We start from the raw sequence: 26,175 nt of genomic DNA on the forward strand, positions 1-26,175 counted from the left end.
GTACTGACTCTAGGTGGTCTGATAAGTGGGTCAGGGGCTGGTTCCTCTGGTATATTAAGATTTGGTTGAATTTCATCATCTTCTATATTTCTTGGGTCAACTTCAACATTCTCATTTGGTAGATTATATTCTTCATCAAATATTACATTAGTTGTTTCTTCAACTTTTAGGGTGTTTTGATTGTAGACTCTATAGGCTCGACTGTTTGAGGAATATCCTAAAAATATTCCTTTGTTAGATTTGGGTGTGAATTTTTTTAAATAATCTTTAGTATTTAAAATGTGAACTTTACATCCAAATACTTTTAAATAATTTAAGTTAGGAATTTTATGATAATATAGTTCATAAGGGGTTTTCTTGTGAAATTTGTTGATCAAGATTCGATTTTGAATATGATTTGCAGTATTTATTGCTTCTGCCCAAAATTGGTGATTTAAATCATATTCATTTAACATGGTTCTTGCGGCTTCTTGTAGAGTTCTATTTTTACATTCCACCAGACCATTTTGTTGAGGGGTTCTAGGACATGAAAATTCATGTTGATAACCATTTATTTTACAAAATTGGGTAAATTTATGATTTTCAAATTCCCCTCCGTGATCACTTCTTATTCTTTTAATTTTAGTATCTTTTTCATTTTCTATTAATTTACAAAAGTTACTAAATATTTCATAGGTTTCATCTTTAGTTTTTAGGAATTTTACCCATGAAAATCTAGAGTAGTTATCGATTATTACTAAGCAATACTGGTTTTTGCTTAGTGACCTAGCTCCATGTGAATCAAATAGGTCAAGGTGAAGGAGCTCAAGTAAGGAGCTGGTTCTTTCAAGATTTGTTGATTTGTGTGTTGACTTAGTTTGTTTTCCCTGTTGACACGCATTACAGATAGAATTTTCAATGAATTTTAGTTTTGGTAAACCTTTAACCAAACCATTATGACTCATTTTTGAAATGAGTCTAGTGTGAGTGTGACACAATCTTCTGTGCCACAAATCAGTTTCCTCTTCTTGTGTTAGAAAACACCTTTTTGAGGATGTCGGTAGATTAATTGAATACATATTATTTATCCTAAGTCCCTTAAGTAAGATTTCAGGATTTTCAATGTTTTTAACTAAACACCTGGTTTTGTCAAAAGTTACTAAGTATCCGCTATCACACAATTGACTTATACTTAATAAATTAAACTTGAAATTTTCAACTAACAGGACTTTTCGAATAATAAAATCGGAGTTGAGTTCAATATTACCTCTTCCGATTACCTTAAGTTGACCTTCGTTACCGAATGCAACTGATCCTAAGTTCTTGTACGTTAGTTTAGTAAACTTCAATTTATCTCCAGTCATGTGTCTGGAGCAGCCACTATCCAGCATCCATTGATCCAATTCAGCGGGGTTTGGTCCTTCGGAAACGGATACGGATCCGTGGCTTTGCTCGGACTCAGCCTCAAACTCGCTCTCGCATCCGTATTCGATGACTTGGTCCCGGGCCATTAATGCAAGTAGACTCGTTTGTTCGAGCTCGTCGTCGTCGTCCTCCGATGAAGATTCGTCCCATGTTGCCTTAAGGACCTTTTTCCTTCTTTGCTTTTTGACCTCCTTCAGGTTAGGGCAGTTGGTCTTGATGTGCCCTTTTTGGTTACACCCGTAGCATGTAACTTCAAACTTCATCTTTGTATTTTGTGGGCCTTCCTTTGATTTTACTGCCTTCTTTAGATCTCTTTTGTCGAATCCTTTCGTCTTGTAGAGCTTCTTCACGAGGTTTACCAGCTCGGTTGTAATGTCACCTTCTTCATCGTCAGAATCTGGTTCAGCTTCTGATGCTGGTTCGGTTCTCCGTCGTGGTCTTGGTTCCCGGGTTCGGCTTGTACCTGCAACCAACGCAATACCTTTCTCGGTAGGCTGTGCATTAGTCTGCTCATGAAGTTCAAATTCACTAAAAAGTTCATCTAGTTTTAAAGAAGATAAATCCTTGGAAACTTTGTAGGCATCTACCATTGATGCCCACAATGTATTCCTTGGAAACGAGTTTAGGGCATACCTTATCACGTCCCGATTTTCTATCTTTTGGCCAATTCCGTGAAGAGAGTTAAGGATATCTTGTATTCTCGCGTGAAGAGAGCTCGCTGTTTCGCCTTCCTGCATTTTTAGATTATATAATTTATTAAGCAAAAGATCTCTTTTGCTTACCTTGGTGTCGTCAGTGCCTTCATGGAGTTCGATGAGCTTTTCCCAGAGCTCCTTTGCAGAGGAGAACGGGCCGACCCTGTTGAGCTCTTCCTTGGTAAGGCCGCACTGGAGGGTGCAGGTAGCTTTGGCGTCGGCTTCCACCTTTTTGATTAGAGAGGCATCCCACTTCTCGCAGGGAGTCGGTTTGCCGTCGTCATCGGATGGTAGCTGAAGTCCCGTCTTTATGATCATCCACGTTTCGAATTGTATCTTTAGATACGTTTCCATTCTTCCCTTCCAGTAGCCAAAATCCTCTCCGGAGAATAGCGGGGGACGTACAGTGCTGAAACCCTCTTGTTGGGCCATTTATAATATGTAACAAAAGAAAACAACAAAATATGTTCCAAGACTGAGTCTTGGATTAGTAGTGCTGGAATAAAGAATAATAAAGACGAACTCGAGTGGTGTTGCACCTACTTCGAGCAAAAGTCGATTTGAGGGAAACAGAAATTAGAATATAGCTATAAGGCTAAATTCTAATTCGACTCCGAAAAAAAAAAACTGCGAAAAAATTTGTTTTGAAAGGTGGTTGCACCAATTCAAAACGACCCCGCTCTGATACCAATTGTTGGATCGAAACCACGCTAGAGGGGGGGGGGGGGTGAATAGCGTTCGCGGCTATTTCGTTCGATTATCGGAATCGTAAAATGTTCGTAGAGTAATTAAAGCAGCGGAAAGTGTAAATAAACACAAACACAGAGACACGGTCGTTTACTTCGTTCGGAGCCTAAGGCGACTCCTACTCGAAGGCCCGCGATCCTTGATCGCTTCCGGTGGGCAACAACTATAAGCTCGATAAACGATTACAAGTTGAAGTACAATAAACAACAGTAAATAATTATACCAACGACAAAGAAATGAAGATTCAGAGCTCCTGGTCGTCGGGCACAAGTAGCAGCACTTCGGAACATCGTTTGGAGCAGCACGTAGCACTTGAATCACTTGGAAGTAGTTGTATGAAGCTGCTGGTCGAGACCCCTTATAAAGGGGGTTCAAGGCGCCTTATACTGTTCATTAAGGCGCCTTGAACGAGCCGAGTCACCCGCGTGGATCAGCACTGACCTGGTCGAACTCTATCTGGTTCAAGGCGCCTTCAGCCTATCCAAGGCGCCTTCAACCTCCGGTCCAAGGCGCCTTGAACTCCATTCAAGGCGCCTCCAGTCTGCTGCGCTAGCCTTTTCCTGGCTCGCACCTGAGGTGCCTCGGACACTGTTCATCCGAGTTCTTCTTTGTGTTTTTGGTACCTGCAAGTATGTTAATCCAAAAATACCTGCAACACAAAGTTAACACAAAATAATAGTATGAATATGAAATTATGACAGTCTCCGGACTGTCCGGGTCTGACTTCGGATTTCCAGCCGGAAACCCTAGGTCGACCCGACGCCTACTGTTCCCTCTACGGGGAACGCGTCCTCACCTACTCCACTCAGGAGATTTTACCTGTTGCCAGTACGATCCTCCAGATCGTCTAGACTTTTGCTCGGCACTCGATGCTCCCGGACTTTCTGCTGAACATCCACTTCACCGGCCAGTTCAGACTTTCACCTGGTTCGCGACACCAGGACTTTCCACCTAGGGTTACCACCCCCTAGGACTTTTGCCTGAAGCCATCGACCTGCCAAGGCTTTCCGCATAGGGTTACCACCCCCTAGGGTTTTACCTTGCCTAACCGCAGTTAGGACTTTCCTGAAACACTCAGCAAAAGCTGTCAGAAAACAAAGCACCTTAACTTTGAATCCTTTGCCATTATCAAAACTTAGGTTCGATCGTCGGATGCTTCCTGCACCAACACTCAGTTTATCTCTTCTTTGGTCAGGCTGCACTACAAGGTTTGGGTCACTTTTGCCTTGACCTCGATCTTTCTCCTTGTTGGTGCATCCCACTTGTCGCAGGGGACAAGTACTCCGTCTTCAGTGGGGAGTGTGAATCCAGTTTGGATTATGATCCACATCTCTACCTGCATCTTCAGGTGGTACTCCATCCGACCTTTCTAGTATCCAAATCCTTGCCAGAGAAAAGAGGTAGACATGAGGTACTGTAGCCTTCTTGATGGACCATTTCAAATAAACCTCACAAAATTAGTAGTGCAGAAGAAAGAGAGAGAAATATCGCTCGAGTGGTGTTGCATCAACTTTGAGAAATTCTAAAAAAAATATGAAAAATTTGTCAAAAGAGGATATTAAACCAATTCTAACTTATGACTAAAATTTGAAAATATAAAACCATAAAAAAGGTGTAAGAACAATGGTTTCACCAATTCAGAGCCACCCCGTTATGATACTAATTGTAGGATCGAAAGCACTAGAGGCGAGTAGGGTGAATAGTGCTCATGATTTTTTTACTTTTTCACGTAAAATTATTGAGAGACTCGTGCATCGAAAATAAAAAATAAAGACAAAGAGAAAAATGAGCTTTTTTTACTTGATTCAAAGCCTGTGATGACTCTTACTCCAAGGCTCGCATGTGAGAGTACTTTTGTTAGGCAATCACTAATCAATCGAGCCATTTCAAAAGCAATTCAAATTTAAGTACAAGTAACTGAAAAATAAAAGATACCGACAACTTAGAAGAAAAATTTTTGAGCGTAGTCATTGTCGGAGCAACATTCGAGCATTGTAGAGTCGTCTATCGAGCAACGTGTAGGAGAGAAACTTATAGAAGAAGATATGCTTGAGGTGTTGGTCGAACCCTTCTTTTATAGCCCCATCTGGGCGCCTAGATGGGTCCCTGGGCACCCCTACAATGATGACGTGACGTGCTCTCGTTGAAACTCTATTTGGTGAATTTTATCCATCTTCGGGAGCCTGGACTGGTTCGGGCACCTAGACTATGATGTAGGCTGTCAAATCAATGTGCATCACCTCAACTTGTCACTTGGGTGCCTTATCCACCTGTCCGGGCGCCTGGAGCAACTTCGGACGCTTGTACCTCAGGGCACTTAGAACCTTCCCAAGCACTTGGACAACCTCTTCTAGCTTTTGATATTCTGCAATATAGAGTTCGTCTAACAAGTAATAATATGTAAAGCAGAGTAATAATTGACAGTCTCCGAACTATCCGATCTTAATTTTGAGTTTTACTGAATCTCTAGGTCAGAATAACGACTAATATTCCCTCTATGGGGAAAGCATCCTCACATACTACTCTCAGGAGAGTTTACCTTTTGTCAAATTAGTCCTCCAGACCATTTGGACTTTTACTCAGTATCTGGGACTTCAGCACTTTCCACTGGATGCCCGATCGTTGACCCATCTAGTTTTTCGCCTAGTGTACGTGACCCCTAGGACTTTCACCTAGTTTCCTCGACCATAGGATTTCTGCCAGACATCCTAGACCTGCCAAGACTTCACCTAGTCCCACGGATCAGGACTTCCTTACCTAATCCCAATTAGGATTTTCCACCTGCCTAGTGTCCACTAGGACTTCTTTGCATGCACACATAGTCAGACTTATTAGAACAACAACAAACATTAACTTTGAACCTTTTGTCATTATCAAAACTTAGATTTAATCATTTAGTGCTTCCTGCACCAACAATCACTGTGCTTTATGAAAAGCTCAACTTCAATTGATTACCCAATCCATTCAGGGCCTTTTTTTCTTGCAATTCAGTCCTCAATCGATCACTTGATCGATTGATTTTTGGCCTTATCGATTACCTAATCGATTGACCAACCCTAACTCCCTTAATCTGAGTTTAGAATTTCCTCGTCTAACATCCGGTCAACTGTGACCTGTTGAAACTTCTTCACCAAATGTCTAGTCAACCTTTGACCTATTTGGACATTCCATCTCATGCCAACTTCCCATTGGACTTTAGATCACCAAGTGCAATCATCCTTGACCCACTTGGATTTTCCTCTTCCCTAACCACAATTAGGACTTTCCTCTTGCCAACGTGCGGTTCTCCTTGACCCACTTAGACTTCCCTTTGCCTAAGACATTTAGGGCTTTCCTTTACCAACATGTGGTTCTCCTTAACCCACTTGCAATTTCCTTTGCCTAACCTCTAGTTAGGACTTTAACTTTGCCTAACAATCGATCTAGGACTTGTTGGAATATGCTCGATGCGGGTGCATGCTAGAACACATTTCGTAAATATGCAAGTGAAAATAAAATAATAATAACCCCTAATTATTACATTACATAGCCCACACGCATATAAGGATACAACATGCTAAACATGATCACATAATTAAAATTTTATGGAAAGTAAATTTACGCTAGGTACACCTTACAGATGACCTGTAACAAGATGGGCATCATCCGTAGTGACGTTGTCGAACCTCACCTCTATTTGTATCCACGTCGAGCTCCTCAAAATAACTCCTCGAGTACAAGCCTCTCCTTCGGAAGTTACTAGCCATGAGCGAAGAAGAGGGATCAAGAGGAAGAAGAGAAGCACACAAGGGAGAGTTTTTCTCCCTTGTGGTGGTCACGGTAACAAGAGGGAGCACCCTCTTGTTGGTGGCGGGAGAGAGAGGAGAGGGAGAGGAGGATTGAGTTTCCAAAAGCCAATCAACCAAATAATAAAACTTATATCTAATTCTCTCCTAATTATATCTATATATAATCCTCTTTAATGAGTTAGATTAGAAAGTCCAAATCTAACCCATTATCCCTTAACCAAAAATTGGCCCATTAACCCTTTGTTTGATTCACAACTAAACGAAGTTGGTTCATGACTAATTTATGATGAAATCAAATATGGTTCAACTCTACCATAAGAAATGTAGCCATTCGCACTTCCATCATGACAAACATTTTCATATTTGTCTTATGCATGGTCCAACCAAATATTTATCTCTTGATCTAAGAATCCTATTCTTTAACTTATTTTATATCTTTTAGAGACTCATTAGTGCGTGTGACCCAATAGGTTCTCGGTTTATGTTGGTCGTCCATAATTAACTACTTAATTATAGAACGATCATAAGTGATATTTAATAGTACATCATGATCCCCAATTAGCCGGAAATCATAGTTGATCTTAGAACTAATTCTAAACCCTTTAACAGTTACAGTGAGTCATGCCTTGTTCCTATCATTCGTCTTATACCCACTTGGTTCAGGACATGGTCTATGTGTCTACTCCCACTAAACTGACTACATCACACCTATTCCAAGTAATACTTCCTCATTCTACTGATTCAAATTACCCGTACATGTGTACAAGAGTCTCGTACTCTTAACATGTGATGCTTTGGTCAAAGACTTTGAGTAATAATCATAATGAGTGGCTATAGGATATACATCTCTTCACAAGGAGCGGTGAATCCTTTGTGGGATATCCAAACATCTTCGGACATTTCGACTTATACCCAATCATCTCGGGTCCACACCTCATTGAGGTACTTGCTTAAGATGTCAAAGTATAAGTCTCTATGACCAAGATGACCTGTATACCTTAAGTTAAAGGAAACTTGCACTCGAGGTGCAGTAAGAACTTCATAGACATATCCATATATATAGATAACCATATGACATATGTGAAGTCTTACAGCGAGTCACTCCAATGAACTAGTTACCATAACTAGCATCCACATTTAACTTTCGACATCCCAATGTCTCCAGCCAATGAGAAAATAGCTACTTGGCGAACCAATGAGTATAACCCGTGCTAGTCTTATAGAATTGATGATGTCCAAATGCATCAGTTCGACGACTAGACAAATTCTAATACGTTCATAATTACACATGTAGAGATATTCACTAGTTGTGATCAAATTATAATTTCTCTCATACTATGAATTGTATTGCGGACATTCAGTAAATGAGTTTAAGACAATCAAACATATAATATACACTCAAATAGTAAATCTATATTTAGTAAAAATCATAAGGTGATTGCTTTAAGACATCTCTCAAAATCTAACAAAACTTTACCTTTCCTAACCTCTAAGTTAGGACTTTGCCTTTTCCCTGACCTCCAGTTAAGACTTTGCTTTGCCAACGTGCGGTCCTCCTTGATCCATTTAGACTTTTCCTTGCCTAACCTCCGAGTTAGGACTTTGCCTTGCCTAACCTCCAGTTAGGACTTTAACCTTGCCTAACCCTCGAATTAGGACTTTCCCTGTCAAGTATCTGGTCAACCTTGACCTACTTGACCTCCGTCTCATATATCGTCAAATATCTTGTCAACCTTGACCTATTTGACCTCTCCTCACATGTTGTCCAAATATATTGTCCAAACATTGAAAGCTTGAATCCACTTGAGCTTAGTCAAACTGGTCAACCTTGATCTAAGGATGATTACGCCAACAATCTCTCAACATAATATCTACAACATGCACACGAAACATTTTAGACACCAAACCCTTGGTGAGTAGATTTGCTAATATAGAATTTGTGCTAATGTGCTCTATCATCACTTGACGACTCTGAACTATTTTCTTTAACTACTAGAAACTTGATGTCGATGTGCTTTAACTTCGACGAATTGTAGTTATTCTTGGCATAAAGTTATACAACTTTATTATCATAATTGATTCTCAATGACATGTCGATGTCATCAACGATTTCCAACATTATGATGAAGTTCCACAGTGTGATTGGATTCTTTATAACAAGCTATTAACTTTGTTTCCATTGTGGAAGTCGCTATTAATGTCTTTTTGACGCTTTTCCATAATATAACCTCTCTAGCAAGCATTAAGATGTATCCTGAAGTGGACCTCATACTCCAAGGATCTAGCAAAATCAAAATATGAATATTTAATCACCTCTAGGTGATCATACCTACGATACCTGGGACATATCCTTTTGTTTTCCACAAATACCATATCACTCTTTTCACTATTTTCAGTGTGCCGGTCTTGAGTTGTTTAAGTATTTGCCTAACATCCCCATTATGTACACATTGTCTGGACACGTATAAACCTATGCATACATGAGACTTCCGAAAACTGACGCATAAGGGATTATTGCAGCTCCTTTATTTCAAGTTCAAGTTGTGGATATTGCTGTAAACTGAATTTCTCACCTCTAGATATTGGTGTGTCACTAGGTGTATAGTTTTGTATATCATATCGTATAAATATTTTTTCAATGTAGGCTTTTTGTGAAAGTCTAAGAATATATCTCTTGAACGATCATGATATATTTGTATGCCTAAGAAAAAGGATGCTTGATGTAGCACATAACTATCGATTTCGTTGATTCACACATGAATACTGAAATCAATCTTCTGCAAATTGTTAATTCGAAGGAGAATATTAGGAAATAGGGAAAATGTTCCAATAAGGAGATGTCAACTAGATTTATCAATAATAAAAAACTTCCTCAAAACATTAAATAGGATGCTTATATAGACTTCAACCCTAAACATGGAAAAGACAAATACTCTTAAAAACCTAACTCAATAAAATAATAAAAAAATTAAAATTAATCTTCCATTCCCGCATCATTTTCTTAAAAGTGAAGAAAATTTATCCTCAAATTGCTGGCCATATATATAATCATCATCAGAATAACCACTATAGAAAGGAATCCAATAATGCGAGGATGACTAAATCACTTCAGACGATAGGCATTGAGATTTATACTATCAACCATCTCGACATGATCAAATTTTTTTTTGACTGGCATTTTGATGCGCTGCTCAACACTTAATTTCTTAGAACATTCATCCTCTCATGCATTTTACATTTTAGCACAATCCCAGTTGTTGTAATCCTTTTCTCTATCATCTTGGCTTTCGATCTCGGCAATATTATATCAAGTACTCTTATCTAATATAATCGATCGAACAATATTGGATAAACCACTATTACCTTCTTGTAAGATTTTTCATAAGATACGAATTAAAGCAGTCATGGGGATCATACACATCTTGAATAATTCTTCCTCTTTCTTTGCAATTGCCATTAAAACAACATTATCAATATCCTCACCAATATCAGTGCCTTCAATCACCATAATAAGACCAAACTCAAGAAGGACTTAACATTTGGCACATCGAGATCCTTCCAATTGTGACTTTCACAGTCCAGAAACATGTTAATTCACTTGAGACATTAGTTTATCCCTGACGATAATAAAACTGATTTGATCCCTAGAAGTAAAATGGTCAACTTCATTGAACCACAGACAAGCGAATAGATTGGTAATGGGTATATGCTCTTTGATGATCACACACCCCTCAGGGACGCCATTTGTTATTTGAAGCTTGGATGAAGAATAAGGTGTTAAATTCTCTGATACGGTGCATGAGGGTAGGGTTCGGTCATCAAAAGTTAAGGGGGCGTTGCAGTCAGAAGTCAAGGGAACGTGACAGTTAGAAGTCAAGGAGATGTGACAGTCAATATACGGAGTAGGACCGCCCGGGGCCATCTGGCGTATAAAGCCAGGGCAGGGTCTACTGGTCGAGAAACCAGGTCTGCTGCAGGAAGTGTGATCAGGACCAAGCCCTACCAGGCTTTACCGAGCGGGTGTTCTCAAATTAGCCTATGTGAACAGACTCGTCATTCTCGGTCAGGTCTGAACCATAAAGAACGGCAGAGAGGGACTCTGGCCGCACCTTTCCGCCCATTCAGCCTGTTCATCAACACTTAGCAGACCGACTTGGGCTATTTCGATGGCACCCGGGCGGGATAAAAGGCGCTACGCGACAACAGGTCAGGGAATCATAACCACCTATCAGAGAATATCTGCTGCATGTCAGGGAATATTCCAGCGGTTGGAGTCATCTGCCAGTTGAACCTTTCTCCTGCCTATAAGAGATGACCATGTGTCCTCCACCACTCGACAAGTCCTGACACCTGACACCCTCTGACAGGGTCAGTCTCCAGAAGGTTCGTACTGCCATATAAAAAGGGACGCCCTCTCTCCTGCGCAGGTACGCTCACTCGTACACTTGTCTACTTTTCTTCTTCCTTCATACACCGTTCTTCTGGGGGAAAAGTACCTGACTTGAACGTCGGAGGGCCTGCTCCGAGAACTTTTCCCTGGTTCTTGGTCTCTAACGCTTCGTGTGCTTGTCTGAGTGTGTGTAGAGTTCTAGTACCATCGGCGCAGGCCTAGCAATCCTTCAGGGCCACGTGGGGGTCTGTTCTCTGAAGCCCAAGCAACCGGAACATCAAAGTCTCCTCCCCGTTAACGCCATCGACACTTCATCCGGCCTTCGTCTGACTCAGACTTCAGACAGGATCAATTTGGCGGCGTCTGTGGGAAGAGGACATGCCCACGAAAAACTTGTAGCCTACCCTAGATTGTACCATAAAACGCCCGGTTTCGAGCGTTTGAGGGTGTAGAAGTGGTGAAAGAGCTGCGAGGTTAGGGGAATCTTATATGAACGACACAAGATTACCATTTCGTATAGCACGAAAGACATTAGGAGCAAATTGGGATAAGGAAATACCAAAGTACTGACTTAAGGAGGAGAAGAACGGATGAATGGGGAAGCGGAGGCCGTCCAGAAGCTAGTCCTTAAAGAAGGTTACAAATCTAGTGGGGGGAGAAGACGGATGATCATGGGGACCCGGAGGAAGGAGATTACAGGAATCGGGAAGCCTCAAACTAGCATGGATCAATTCAAGGTCACTCCTATCTAAATCAGAAAGGAAGTATCGAGTACCAGGGCATTTCCTGTTGGATTGTAGAGTTTCTCTGGGGGGGGGGGGGGGTGAATAGCGATTTAAAAAATTGCGAGAGAGTAAGCATAGCGGAAAAAGTAAACAAGCCAAAGAGAACACAAGGATTTACTTGGTTCGCAGCCTTTGGCGACTCTTACTCCAAGGCCCACACACAAGGGTGCTTTCGATGGACAATCACTAATAATTCAAAACTTATTACAAACTATGTACAGGAATTATGTAGTGAAAGAAAACCGACAATTAAGAAAACAAGACTCGAAATAAACCAAAACTTCGTCTGAGATCTTTTCGCAGCATCGCAGGAGCACACGAGAGTAGATTCTGAGTTCTGTTCTGACTCCTGCCTTGACCCTCCTTATATAAGATTCAGGGTGAACTCCATGCCGTGAAATAACATTGGGGATAAATTTTTGCCTCAAGGCGCCCGGACCTTCGGGCGTCTGGAACCATCCCGGGCGCCCGGACCCTAGTTTTCCAGCATCTTCCTTCCTGCAAGAAAACGTTAGTCCGGAGGCAAATATATAATACATATGTCCTACAAAACAAAGTGTTAGCACAATTTAAGTTCAACAAGTAGAGTATAACTTAGATTATGTCTTTTCGAGACCGAAATCTAGTCAAGATCTCGACTTAGAGTTCCGAAATGATTCTAAGTCGGATCGGCGCCTAAGTTCCCTTCTCGGGAATGCATCCTCATAGTCACTCCCCTCTAGTGACTTACCTTACTTACCTGCCAGACGTCCGGTTAGCCCTTTGACCCGTCTGGACTTCACGCCAACTATCCGATCAGCCCGTCAACCTAGCTGGACTTCGTGCCAAACGTCCGGTCAGCCCGTTGACCCATTTGGACTTCATGCCAGCTATCCGGTCGACCCGTCGACCTAACTGGACTTCGCGCCAGACATCAGGTCAGCCCGTCGACCTATCTGGACTACTCCTGCACACTCGGTCAGAGTGTTAGAAAATAACAAAACTAACTTAACCTATTTTGTTATTCATCAAAACTTGAGTTAGACTGTTAGTGCTAACCACACTAATATTCTCTCCCTTTTTGATATAATGATAACCTGGTTAAGTTAGTGATAAATATGCATGTAAGAAACCAAGCATAAGGTACTTTAACCTTAAGGTTGTTAAGTTAGCTTTCAGATTTTGTTCTGTTTCAGTTTGTTCAACTAACTTAACCACCTAACCCTCACCCTTTGGCATTCATAAAAAAAAATTATAGAATAGCAAGGTAACTTTTATAAAAAATAGCAAGGTAAAAGAAATTTAGAAATGTAAGCTAGATTATTTTGGGAGAGTATAACATAGAAAAATGACTTAAGTTTTTAAATTTTATCTTTTTTCAAAAAATTGTTACGTTTAACTTTTAAAAAGATAATTGTAACTATAACTTTAATTTTTCAAAAATAGTTTTGCAATTTGGAAAGATGATTTGTAAAGCTAGTACAAAAATATTAAGGTTAAGTTCAATTTACAAGTCAGGTTTTTAAACTAAGTAAAATACGTTTGATTTTGTAAAAACTTAACTAAGTAAAATAAGTTTAAGTTCGTAAAAACTTAACTAAGTAAAAAATAAAATTTGATTTTGTAACCTTTTAGATAAATTTTCAAAAATATCTTTTGAAGTCTAAATATGAGTTTCAAAAACTGAAGAATCCAATTTTCAAAACCAACGTTTTTAAAACTAAGTTTGGAAGGTTTAAATCAGAAATCAAGTTTAGAAGATGCCATTTTCAAGATTAAATTTGAAACGGTTAAAATTTGAAATAAATCACATTTAAAAATAATTTTAACTCTCAAAACCAATTTTGAAAACAAATTTTAAAATTTTTAAACACTTAGTTTTAAAAAAAGAGGTATTTTGTAAAAAGTAATATAAAATAAGTAGAAAAATAATTAACCTCCCCCTGAACCTGACATTACAAAATCTATCTAACCAGTTAGCTACTTACTGACTATTCAAAGGATAGCAACTTTTACTTAGTTAGTCAAGTTAAGTCTAAGCATCAGTTATTGTTTGACTATACTGAATGACTTAATTTGATTAATATCTGTTTGGTATTTAACGCCCAGACTTATATCGATGCACTGATATAAGCATCTTAAGTCTAGATAATTTACCTATGTATCTCATCGCTTTCTATGTTTGGCAATCACAAACAAGGGAATCCTAGGGTGTTGGTGAGATGCTCAAGTACTAACCCTAGGGGAACATGCTTTCTAAGGGTTATTTTAGCCTAAGGATAAAACTGTTTTGAAATTCTAAACATAGAAAATTTTGAAAACATAAAACCATTTTACCTTAGAATTTGAAAATTACCATTTTTGAAAGCAATTTTTAAAATTCCTAATCTATGAAACAAATCAAAATCAATTATTTACAAAGTTGAGATGTACCTAAGTAGGGGTAACCCAGAATATCATAAGTCAATGTCAAAGTCAAGGTACAATGATCATAATAAAATATACATGGTGATCAGGAAGTCTATCAAGATGAGGATGGGGGTGGTCCGGGTGGTTCGGAACCCAAGGAACAGAACATCTCGATCAGCTCAATGTGACGGGTCCGGGCATCCTCTTGGGAACTGGACAAATCGCGTCAAAGGTCAGAAATATCCTGTCTCACATCTCATCTCAAATTGGAGACCTCCTGACGAAGGCTCGTCATGGATAGCTCGAGTCCAGCAACTCGATCGCCTAGAGTGTGAGGAGCGGGACGAGGTGCTCGGCCTGGATGTGGAGGTGGTATAGGGGCTGGAGCGCCTTCGCCAAATAACAAGACCATAAACTCATCATGCTCTGCCTCCTCCTGGGCATCTGGGTCTGGCTGGTGTTGTGCCCTCCTCCGCCAAGACATGACACCATCATCATCTACATGGACACCTACTAATGAGAAGCTCCTGGTCCTATGACGTCGAACTCAGTCATGGCCTCAGGTAACGTCAATATGTAGGTGGGCAAAATATGCCGTCAAAATATGATAATACGACATATGAACTCGAGCGCTGGTGATATATCCAGCTGAGTAGATAATGGTCTGAAAGATGTGTAGACTAATATCTATATCTAATCTATGACAAAGAGCATACAAGAGAAAGGAATGAAATGGACGCATTATAGCTATGCTGCGAGTGGATAGTGGTAAGATGCAGAAAACTAAAATCCTATAGAGTGCATAATCATGAACTCGAAGGCCTACTGACCTAAACATAGTCACCGTGAGTACCCGCTACCCTCCGAAAAAATACGAGTAAATCGTATCCAGAGTAATGTGTAAGTAGGGATTACCAAATGGTAGATCCCTAGGAGGGTAGCACTGAAAATGACACGTAGATGATCATAACCCTAAGAAGTCCTGAATAGTGGTAGGAGATAATGTAATATCCGTACCAGCTACCCTAGTGATATAAGTGAGATCATCTACCCTAACCAAGTTATTATAAAATTTAGCACATAAATCTATGTTTACTGAACTGGTATAGTAAACAAGGTTCCACAAGTTATAGTGGCTAATAACTTCTACAACTGGAACACATGAACGTAAGAAAAACTCTCTATCTAGGCATTTAGTCCTAATAGGCATATAAATAGTTGATCCAAACTTAATCCTAAGTTCGTCAGTAGGGACCCTAGGGTCAATACTAGCAGTCGAGGGCCCAACACCAGACTACATTATTTAAAAAAACATACTTAAGCGAGTAATCAGTGAAATATTTAAAGAAACTAGGAGGAAAAAGAGAGTTACCGAGGCATCGTGACTAAAGATTTAGAGATGATGACCTCGGTTGATTCGCAGCAGCGTAATAACCGCGAAATGAAGTAAAATTTTAATTTTGATCACTCTCGTGGTAAAGCTCGGAAGGAGCCTTAACAAGAGTGAAAAGAATGTGGTGCAAAGGGAGAGGACGCCCCTACCTGCCTATATATAGGGGGCTGCGGGCGCCCGGACCGTTCCCGGGCGCCCAGGATCAGGCAGGGCGGGGTGCCCGGAGTCCCTTCCGAGCGCCCCGGAAGGGAATACCAGGTGTGGCCACCCCTGGTTTTTAACCTCATTTTTTTTAAAAGAATTTTTAAAATAATTCTTAAAAAGATTTTTAAAATTTTTAAAAGAGTTTTTAAAATAATTTTAAAAGGATTTTTTTAAATTTTTAAAAGAGTTTTAAAAATGATTTTTAAAAATATTTTTAAAGTTTTTGAAAGAGTTTTTAAAATGATTTTAAAAAAAGATTTTTAAAGTTTTTGAAAGAGTTTTTAAAAGATTTTTAAAGTTTTTGAAAGAGTTTTTAAAATAATTTTTAAAAAGATTTTTAAAATTTTTGAAAGAGTTAAAAATAAAATTTTTAAAAGAGTTTTTAAAATGATTTTTAAAGTTTTTGAAAGAGTTTTTTAAAATAATTTTTAAAAATTTTTTTAAAATTTTTGAAAAAGTTTTTAAAATAAATTTTTAAATTTTTTTTTAAACTTTTGAAAGAGTTTCTAAAATAATTTTTAAAGTTTTTGAAAGAGTTTTAAAAATAATTTTTAAAAATATTTTTAACGTTTTTGAAAGAGTTTTTAAAATAATTTTTAAATTTTTTAAAAAAATTTTTAAAATTTTTAAAAGAGTTTTTAAAATGATTTTTTAAAAAAGATTTTAAAAATTTTTGAAAGAATTTTTAAAATAATTTTTAAAAAGATTTTTAAAGTTTTTTTTGAATTTAATTTAATTTAATTTATTTTAATTTAATTTAATTTATTTTATTTTAATTTGATTTAATTTAATTTGATTTAATTTAATTTGATTGAATCCTTAGTCATTTCACCCGATCTACGTTTTTAATCAGGTAATCCTATAATTTTATGAGATGAATTAGGTTCAATTTTAGGGTTTGGTTTAACTTTGTGTTAGATTCAGGTTTAGCTTTGGACCCAATAAAAATGACATTCTCTGGATAAACTTCTGGGCTATGGTGAGTCACTTGGACATCATTAGAGTAACCATGTCTTCGAGGTTTTTCAAATAGTCCTATCCATTGGACTTAGTACAGAACCTTGGTCTAACTGGTTAGGATCTATAAAGGGTAGCTTCGGTCAGTTCCACTTAGCCAAATGCACCAGGTCGAATCTATATCTTCCTAGACATGCACAGACTGAGCTTCCCTAACGTACTATCATCCAAGACTTCACCAGTACCATAGGTCAAGTTAAACTTGGTCCCTTTCTAATTAGTCCTTATTACCCTGCAGGGTTGGTTGGTTTGGGTTACCCTGCCTGATAGGTTAGTTTTGGAGGTGCCAGTTATTCTGGAGCCTCCCCCTGAATTATTGGCTTTTAATTTTTGGTTCTTGGTTTATGTTTGTTCTTTTTGTAGTTATAATTTACTTGATGATATTCTAAGTCTTGGTGTAGCTTAAAATATTTAGATTTTGATTTTGTTGGTCTAGGTTTGTATTTTAATTTCTTATTTGATTTATTTGATTTTATATAATATATTTTTTCTTTGGGTATATAGTATTGGTTTGCATGATTAGGCATGCTTTCGGAACCCAAGCTTTGCTTGATTGTTTGTGTTGGATTATTAATGATTTAAATGTTTTATTTGAACTTGACTTGTAGCCAAGTCCGGTTTTGTTATAGGTTGTTTTTTGATTATTTAAAATTAGATCTAAATTCTTAGATCTAGTTGTGAATTTTTCTAATATTTCTTTTAATTTGTTAATTTCTAGTTTTAGTAATAAATTTTCCTCCTCAAGTGTTGTGTCTTGAGTTGGATTTGGATTTTTGATTTGTTCCTTGAGATTTTATTTTTCCTCAAGGAAAAATTTATTTTCTTTTTCTAGTTTAACTAATTTACTATTCAAGCACGAAATAATTTTAAAAAATTTTTTATTTAAAATAAAATTTACCTCGTCGGGACCTTCGGAAACGAGTATGGACTCGTGACTTGATTCGGGTTCGGACCCGTCTTCCGATTCTTCGTCCGATTCTTCTTCGAGGGCCATCAGCGCGAGGTGGCTCTGGTGCTTCTGATCTTCGGCCTCCGATTCGTTCGAGGAGGAGTCGCCCCAAGTCGCTTTGAGAGTCTTCTTCTTCGATGCTTTTGTCTTGTCACTCTTCAGTTTCAGGCACTCGTTCTTGTAGTGGCCCTTTTTGTTGCATCTGAAGCACGTTACGTTCTTTGGTTTGAGGGAGTTGATTTTCTGCAAGTCCTTCTTGCTGAAGATGTTCTTTCTCCTGGTGAACATCTTCCTTACCAGGTTCACCAGGTACTCTTCATCTTCAGTCTCCTGATCCGACTCTTCTTCGGGTTCAGGCTTGTTTTTAAATCTCTCTTTAGAAGAACCTGCAAACAAAGCTATACCTTTCTCGGTCCTGGCATTAGTTTGCTCATGCAGTTCTAATTCACAAAAAACTCATCTAATTTAAGTTTGGAAATTTTTTTAGAGATTTTGTAGGCATCCACGATAGATGCCCATAAATTGTTGCGTGGAAAAGCGTTCAAGGCATACCTTATTAAGTCTCTGTTCTCCATTTGATGTCCTATTGCGTGGAGACCATTGAGGATGTCCTTGATCCTTGCGTGGAGCTGACTGGCCATTTCTCTTTCCTGCATTTTATGTTAAATAACTTATTTAATAACAAATCGTGTTTCGTTACCTTTGCGTTGCTTGTTCTTTCGTGTAGCTCGATCAACTTGTCCCAGAGTTCTTTCGCATTATGGTGAGGTCCTACCCGGTTCAGCTCTTCCTTCGTCAGTCCACACTGGAGCGTGTTGAGTGCTTTGAATTCCATTGAAGCTTTCTTCTTCATATCCGAAGTCTACTGTTCTGGGTCCAGTGGGACTCCGGAGTTGTCGACCGACGTCTTGTAACCTCTTGTTACGCTGAACCATTGGTCGAAGTCCGTCTTCAGGTAGACTTCCATCCGCTTCTTCCAGTACGAAAAGTCATCCTCGTTGAACAGTGGAGGATGTACTGTGCTTAGGGGTGAAATCGAGCCGAGTCGAGCCGAACTCTTGGATGTTTGAGTTTGACTCATTTATAATCGAGCCGAGCTCGAGCTTTATTTAACGAATATATTCATGGCTCACGAGCTTATTCGAGCTTTTATCGAGCCTAAATGAGCTTAATAAATATAAATTATAAATTTAAATATTCATTAAAAACTAAATTATATATTTTAAAAAATATATTATATTCTTGTTAAAATTTATAATTTTATTCTAATAAATAAATTTAATATATTTGTTTATGTTTTTCATAAGTAGAATGTAAAATCTATAAATTCAATATCAAAACTATTGTTTTTTTTATTTAAAAGTTGATTCATGAGTTTAACGAACATGTTCACGAGCTAACGAACCGAATATTGTGAAGCTTGAGCTTGGTTTGTTTATCTTAACGAGCTTCATTAAACGAGCTCACGAGCTTTTATCAAATCGAGCTTCGAATAACTCATGAGCGGCTTGGCTTATTTACACCCCTAACTGTGCTGAAGCCTTCAAGTTGAGAGATCCTGCACACAAATAAAGAGAAAGACAAACAGAGTCCCAAGACTAGGTCTTGGATTAGTAGTGCAGAAAAAAATAGAAATAAATTGAAAAACTAATTTGGTGTTGCACCAAATCAGATTAGTAGAAGCGAAATGAATTCCCAAAAAGGTAATAATACTAGTTTGGGATAAATACGAAAAACTGAAAACCGGAAAAGAAAGGAACGAAAATTACACCCCCTGTCTGATTGGTGGTTGCACCAAATCAGAGCGGTACCTGCTCTGATACCACTTGTTGGATCGTAGAGTTTCGCTAGAGAGGGGGGGGGGTGAATAGTGATTTAAAAAATTACGAGAGAGCAAGCACAGTGGAAAAAGTAAACAAGCCAAAGATAACACAAGGATTTACTTGGTTCGGAGCCTTTGGTGACTCCTACTCCAAGGCCCGCACACAAGGGTGCTTTTGATGGGCAATCACTAATAATTCTAAACTTATTATAAACTACGTACAGGAATTATGTAGTGAAAGAAAACCGACAATTAAGAAAATAAGACAGGAAATAAACCAAAACTTCGTCGAAGATCTTTTCGCAGCGTTGCAGGAGCACACGAGAGTAGATTCTGAGTTCTGTTGTGACTCCAACCTTGACCATCCTTATATATGAGGTTCGGGGCACCTAGAACCTTTAGGGCACCCTGATTGTGATGTAGCCGAGCCAATCAGTGAACTCCACGCGACGAAATGACGTTGGGGATAAATTTTTACCTCAGGGTGCCCGGACCTCCGGGTGCTCGGACCTTCAGGCGCCTGGATCCATCCCGGTCTCCCGGACCCTAGTTTTCCAACATCTTCCTTCTTGCAAGAAAATGTTAGTCCAGAGGTAAATATATAATACATATGTCCTACAAAACAAAGTGTTAGCACAGTTTAAGTTCAACAAGTAGAGTATGACTTAGATTCCGTCTTTCTGAGACCGGAATCTAGTCAAGATCTTGACTTAGAGTTCTGAAATGGTTCTAAGTCGGATCGGCGCCTAAGTTCCCTTCCCGGGAATGTGTCCTCACAGTCACTCCCCTCTAGTGACTTACCTTTACTTACCTGCCAGACGTCCGGTCAGCTCTTTGACCCGTCTGGACTTCGCGCCAACTATCCGGTCAGCCTGTCAACCTAGCTGGACTTCGTGCCAAACGTTCGGTCAGCCCGTCAACCCATTTGAACTTTGTGCCAGCTATCCGGTCGGCCCGTCGACCTAGCTAGACTTCATGCCAGACCAAAGTTCAGCCCGTCGACCTGTCTGGACTACTCCTGCACACTCGGTCAGAGTTTTAGAAAACAACAAAACTAACTTAACATATTTTGTCATTCATCAAAACTCGAGTTAGACTGTTAGTGCTAACCGCACCAACATTTCCCTCTCACCGGCCATTAGATAAACAAGGAGAGGAAAGGCGGACGAGAGAAGAAAAGTACTTATAGCGAAGAGGCACGGACAAGAAGGTGAACAATCGAAAGTGAAAGAACAATGAAGAGTTGAAGGAAGAAGGAGCAGTGAGAAGTAACGACGGACTGTCTTTAGGGTTTATAAATCAAAACCCCTAGGATACATCTAAGACCGAGCCGGAAAAATGAAATGGCGCCACATACATAAGCCATCAGATCAAGGAACAAAAGTGATTTGGGGAAGCATGCAAAAAAGCATGCGTCATACATTATGAGAAGGTAAGGTTGCGGGACACGCGTCCACCCTCGAGGAAAGGGCATTTATGATGGAAATGATAGAAAAATCATGAGGAAGGATATGTGAGGTGGTGGGCCTTGCTTCATAAAGACCATGCCTTGGGAATCAGAAAGTCCAGGCGGGAGCCTCGGGAAGTGAAGAAGATGACAGCGAGAAAGCCAATCAGAATTAGGCGCCTCTGTATCTCCTTAAAACCAGAGTAAAGTTTAGATTTAATTATAAATTTTATGAATTACACTTTGTGATTATATGAATATTAAGCTAAGTTCATTAGCCCATCTCCTGTTGAGTCACAAGTGCTACCAGCCAGACTAGAATTTCTGGGCAGATCTCCAGGCCAGAATTCCTGGGCAGATCTCCAGACCAGAATTCCTGGGTATATGTACAGATCAGAATTCCTGGGCACATCTCCAGACCAGAATTCCTGGGTATATCTCCATATCAAAATTCCTAGGCACATCTCTAGATCAGAATTCCTGGGCAGATCTCCAGACCAGAATTCCTGGGAAGATCTCCAGGAAAGAATTCCTAGGTACATCTCCAGATCAGAATTCCTGGGCACATCTCTAGATTCGAATTCCTGGGCAGATCTTCAGACCAGAATTCCTGGGTAGATCTTCAGACCAGAATTCCTGGGTATATCTCCAGATCAAAATTCCTGGGTACATCTCCAAATCAGAATTCCTGGGCACATCTCAAAATCAGAATTTCTGGGCAGATCTCCAGACCAGAATTCCTGGGTAGATCTCCAGGCCAGAATTCCTGGGTACATCTCCAGACCTGAATTCCTGGGAAGATCTCTAGGCCAGGATTCCTGGGTACATCTCCATATCAGAATTCTTGGGCACATCTCCAGATCTGAATTCCTGGGTAGATCTCCAGACCAAAATTCCTGGACAGATCTCCAGACCAAAATTCCTGGACAGATCTCCAGGCCAGAATTCCTGGGTACATCTCCAGATCAGAATTCCTGGGTGGGTCTTCAGATCAAATTCCCTATCAGGAGGCCAGATTACCTCTCTGTCGGGATTCCAGACTTTCTCCCTAGTGCGAGTTATAAGTGAGTCCGCTCTCACGCCTCCAGACTCTCGCCCCAGTGCGAGTTATAACTGAACCCGCTCTCACGCCTCCAGACTCTCGTCCCAGTGTGAGTTATAAGTGAGCTTGCTCTCATGCCTCTAGACTCTCGCCTTAGTGCGAGTTATAAGTGAGCATGCTCTCATGATGAACGACCTCTCGGTCGAGATTCCATACTCTCTTGCCCCAGTGAGAGTTATAAGTGAGCCTGCTCTCATGCCTCCAGACTCTCACCCTAGTACGAGTTATAAGTGAGTCTACTCTCACGCCTCTAGACTCTCGTCCCAGTGTGAGTTATAAGTGAGCTTGCTCTAATGCCTCCAGACTCTCGCCCCAGTGTGAGTTATAAGTGAGCATGCTCTCACGACCAACGACCTCTCGATCGGGATTCCAAACTCTCGCCCCAGTGCGAGTTATAAGTGAGCCTGCTCTCACGCCTCCAGACTCTTACCCCAGAGCGAGTTATAAGTGAGCCTGCTCTCATGCCTCCAAACTCTCGCCCCAGTGCGAGTTATAAGTGAGTCTGCTCTCACACCTCCAAACTCTCGTCCCAGTGCGAGTTATAAGTGAGCTTGCTCTCACACCTCCAAACTCTCACCCCTAGTGCGAATTATAAGTGAGCATGCTCTCACGACCAACGACCTCTCGGCCGGGATTCCAAACTCTCGTCCCAGTGCGAGTTATAAGTGAGACTGCTCTCACGCCTCCAGACTCTCTCCCCAGTGCGAGTTATAAGTGTGTTTGCTCTCACCCCTCCAGACTCTCGCCCCAATGCGAGTTATAAGTGAGCATGCTCTCACGATCAACGATCTCTCGATCGAGTTTTCTGACTCTTGCTTCAACACAAATGACCAGTAAGCATATTTTCATATTCAACAATTCATGGGGTTCACACAAAAGGAGAAGTGCCAAAGAAGAGAAGGAAACACAAGAGAAAGACATGAACAAAGACCCACAGCCTAGCCCGATCGACGTTTATTTGATAAAGTTTGAAAGACGTTCTTCAAAATACATATTACCACACTAGGAGTGCAAGTAGTTCCAATTTCCCTTTCAATTAGCAGGGTTAAGTCGACATTGAGAGCTGAATCGATCTGCCTGACCTGCCTACTCCAACTTGGCTCGTACCTGGATCAGCTCCACCTTGATACATTGAATGGAGCGACGTTGCTAGACGATAATTTTATCTTTTAGTCGACTTTCTTCTTGGAGAAGGGTCAGAGAGTCCTCATGTTTTATCTTCAAATAGGTGATAAAGTGAGTCTGACTCTCCAGATCTGCATGAGCCTTATGCTTCAAGGCCGCCTCAACTTGAGTCCGGGACTTAACGGCTAGCCAAAGTTCTTCCATCTCTCGACGAAGGGAAGACTGAAGGTCCCTGCTTTGTGTCATATCAAATAAGGCTTTATCCTTCTGGGCGAGTAACTGAGTCAAATTAGTTAGTTGTTGGCGCAAAGATGACACTTCATCAGGCTTCACTAGGGATTCCATGGTGGGAAGGAGTACTAGGAGGGCATAGAGGTGTGAGAAAGATCAGCTCTTTTTAAAGAGAGAGATGTGGAGAGTCATCCTCGAGGAGTGCAACGACCTATAGGAAATGGTATCACATACAAGGGCATGTGGCGTATTCCAAGAGCTGGGAATTGAGGCAGCTGCACAGACAGACAGGAAAGGGCACAACATTTGAGGGCATGGTAAGTTCCTAAAAACCTCGGGAAAGGGAGCAGTAGTTGAAGTCGCAGTAGTGAGGCCAAGTGGAATCGGAGTCTGGTCTAGTTAGTCGGACCTGGGTCTCCTTCGACTAGACTTGGGGGGGGGAGGCTTGTGATACGGTGCATGAGGGTAGGTCTGATCTTCAAAAGTCAAGGAGGCATGACAGTCAGAAGTCAAGGAGATGTGACAGTCAATATGCGGAGTAGGACTGCCCGGGGCCATCTGGCATATAAAGCCAGGGCGGGGTCTACCGGTCAGGAAACCAGGTCTGCTGCAGGAAGTGTGATCAGGACCAAGCCCTACCTGGCTTTACTGAGTGGGTGTTCTTAAATTAGCCTATGTGAACAGACTCGTCATTTTCGGTCAAGTCTGAACCATAAAGAACGGCAGAGAGGGAGATCTGGTCGCGCCTTTCCGCCCATTCAGCCTGTTCATCAACACTTAGCATACCGACCCAGGCTATTTTGATGGCATCCGGGCAGGATAAAAGGCGCTACGCGACAACAGGTCAGGGAATCATAACCACCTGTCAGAGAATATTTGCTGCATGTCAGGGAATATTCTAGCGGTTGGAGTCATCTGCTAGTGGAACCTTCCTCCCGCCTATAAGAGACGGCCACGTGTCCTCCACCACTCGACAAGTCCTGACACCCGACACCCTCTGACAAGGGTCAGTCTCCAGAAGGTACACACTATCATATAAAAAGGGGCGCCCTTTCCCTTATGTGGGTACGCTCACTCGCACATTTGTCTACTTTTCTTCTTCCTTCGTACACCGTTCTTCTGGGAAAAAAATACTTGACTTGAGCGTCAGAGGGCCTGCTCCGGGGACTTTTTCCCTGGTTCTTGGTCTCTAACGTTTCGTGTGGTTGTCTGAGTGTGTGCAGAGTTCTAGTATAGTCGGCGCAGGCCCAACATTCCTTTAGGGCCACGTGGGGGTTTGTTCTCTGAAGCTCGGGCAACCGCAACATCAAAGTCTCCTCCTCGTCAACGCCATCGACACTTCATCTGGCCTTCGTCTGACTTAGACTCTGGACATGATCACCCTCTTTCTTATAAAATTCAATGGATGCATTGTTATACTTTCCAGCAGCTCTGTTAGCCTCTGCTTCATCAAAAACGTCAAAACGTTGATAGTGCTGGGAAATTGCAAAAGCGTAGTTCTTCCGCCACTAGATTCTCTCAGGAACTTGATAGGGATCCACAACAAGCTCAAGTTTCCCATCGATCCAAAGAGAAAATCAGGCATTTGGGAAAAAAAACTATGAAGCAAGAGTTTTGGAACGTTTCTATACTCCTCGCATCTACGTAAGAAAGCTTTCGTACCGCCACCACTTTCCACAAACCAACTCTTTTGATATCAACTAGGCCACTAGAATTTTTTTATGTATGTTTCAGTTTCTTCGTCAACAAACATATATAGAAACATGATTTTTTTTTCCTTGCAAAATCACTGAGATATTCTTTGGTTGTTGCAATATATCGTAATTCCCAAAAATAGCAGAAGCTACAACAACATCATGGCATTTCTCCATCTCAATAAGATCAGCTTCGTCTATGTCGAAGCCAGTACCCTGACTAGGTTTCTTTCCCTTGGCATATCTACACCTTGACTAGATTCCTTTATATTGAAAGATTCAGTCCTCTCCTGTAATGATGGATGCCCTCCAAATATCGAACCACTGTTTGACTCATTTGCTATCAAATCATCTTCTAAAACATATCTTAAATTCTTAAGAATAGGAGAAAGCTAACGGTGATGGTGGTATAACAAACACAACCTGCTCTACTGGAACATAACATAGGGGACATGGGCGTGGACCAATGCACTTCTTATCTGTTGGTGGTGGAGGAAGAGAAAATGTTTCACAATGATGACATATTGAGAGAAGCATCATAGCATAATGCTGAGTTGAGTTGTAAGTTCATACGGGTTACGATGAGCGAGTTTTTCAGGTGACATGATAATTAAAGCCAAGAAGAGATGATGGCGCTTAGACCCGGTTGAGCATAAGGTTATGTGTATACTTGGATGGGAAGGATCAGCCGGGCGCTAAGATACTTAGCCTTATCTAGGATATAGCATACGATTGGCCAGACGATGGCCGATTGAATATAAGTTTCTCTGTATATGTCCGGGTGGAAAGTACCGGCCGAGCCCAGAAGAGCTTAACTATATCAAGTCTTCAATATGTAAATAGTCAGGAAAAGGCCGACCGAATGAAGACTTCCATGCATATGCCCGGGCGGATATAAGTTCGGCCGGGTTTAAAGGCATTTAGACTTATTTAGTCTATGACATATGATCAAGCTGACTGAATGAAGGCTTCCATGCATATGCCCGGACAGATA

General features: G+C 40.5%; 1 pseudogene; it reads right to left on the reverse strand.

The window, feature by feature from the left end:
- Window positions 1-10,013: 10,013 nt before the first annotated feature.
- Window positions 10,014-25,721, reverse strand: LOC121972868 (annotated as a pseudogene).
- Window positions 25,722-26,175: the final 454 nt, after the last annotated feature.

Source organism: Zingiber officinale, chromosome 4A (genome assembly GCF_018446385.1).
Source record: "Zingiber officinale cultivar Zhangliang chromosome 4A, Zo_v1.1, whole genome shotgun sequence".
Taxonomy (NCBI): Eukaryota; Viridiplantae; Streptophyta; class Magnoliopsida; order Zingiberales; family Zingiberaceae; genus Zingiber; species Zingiber officinale.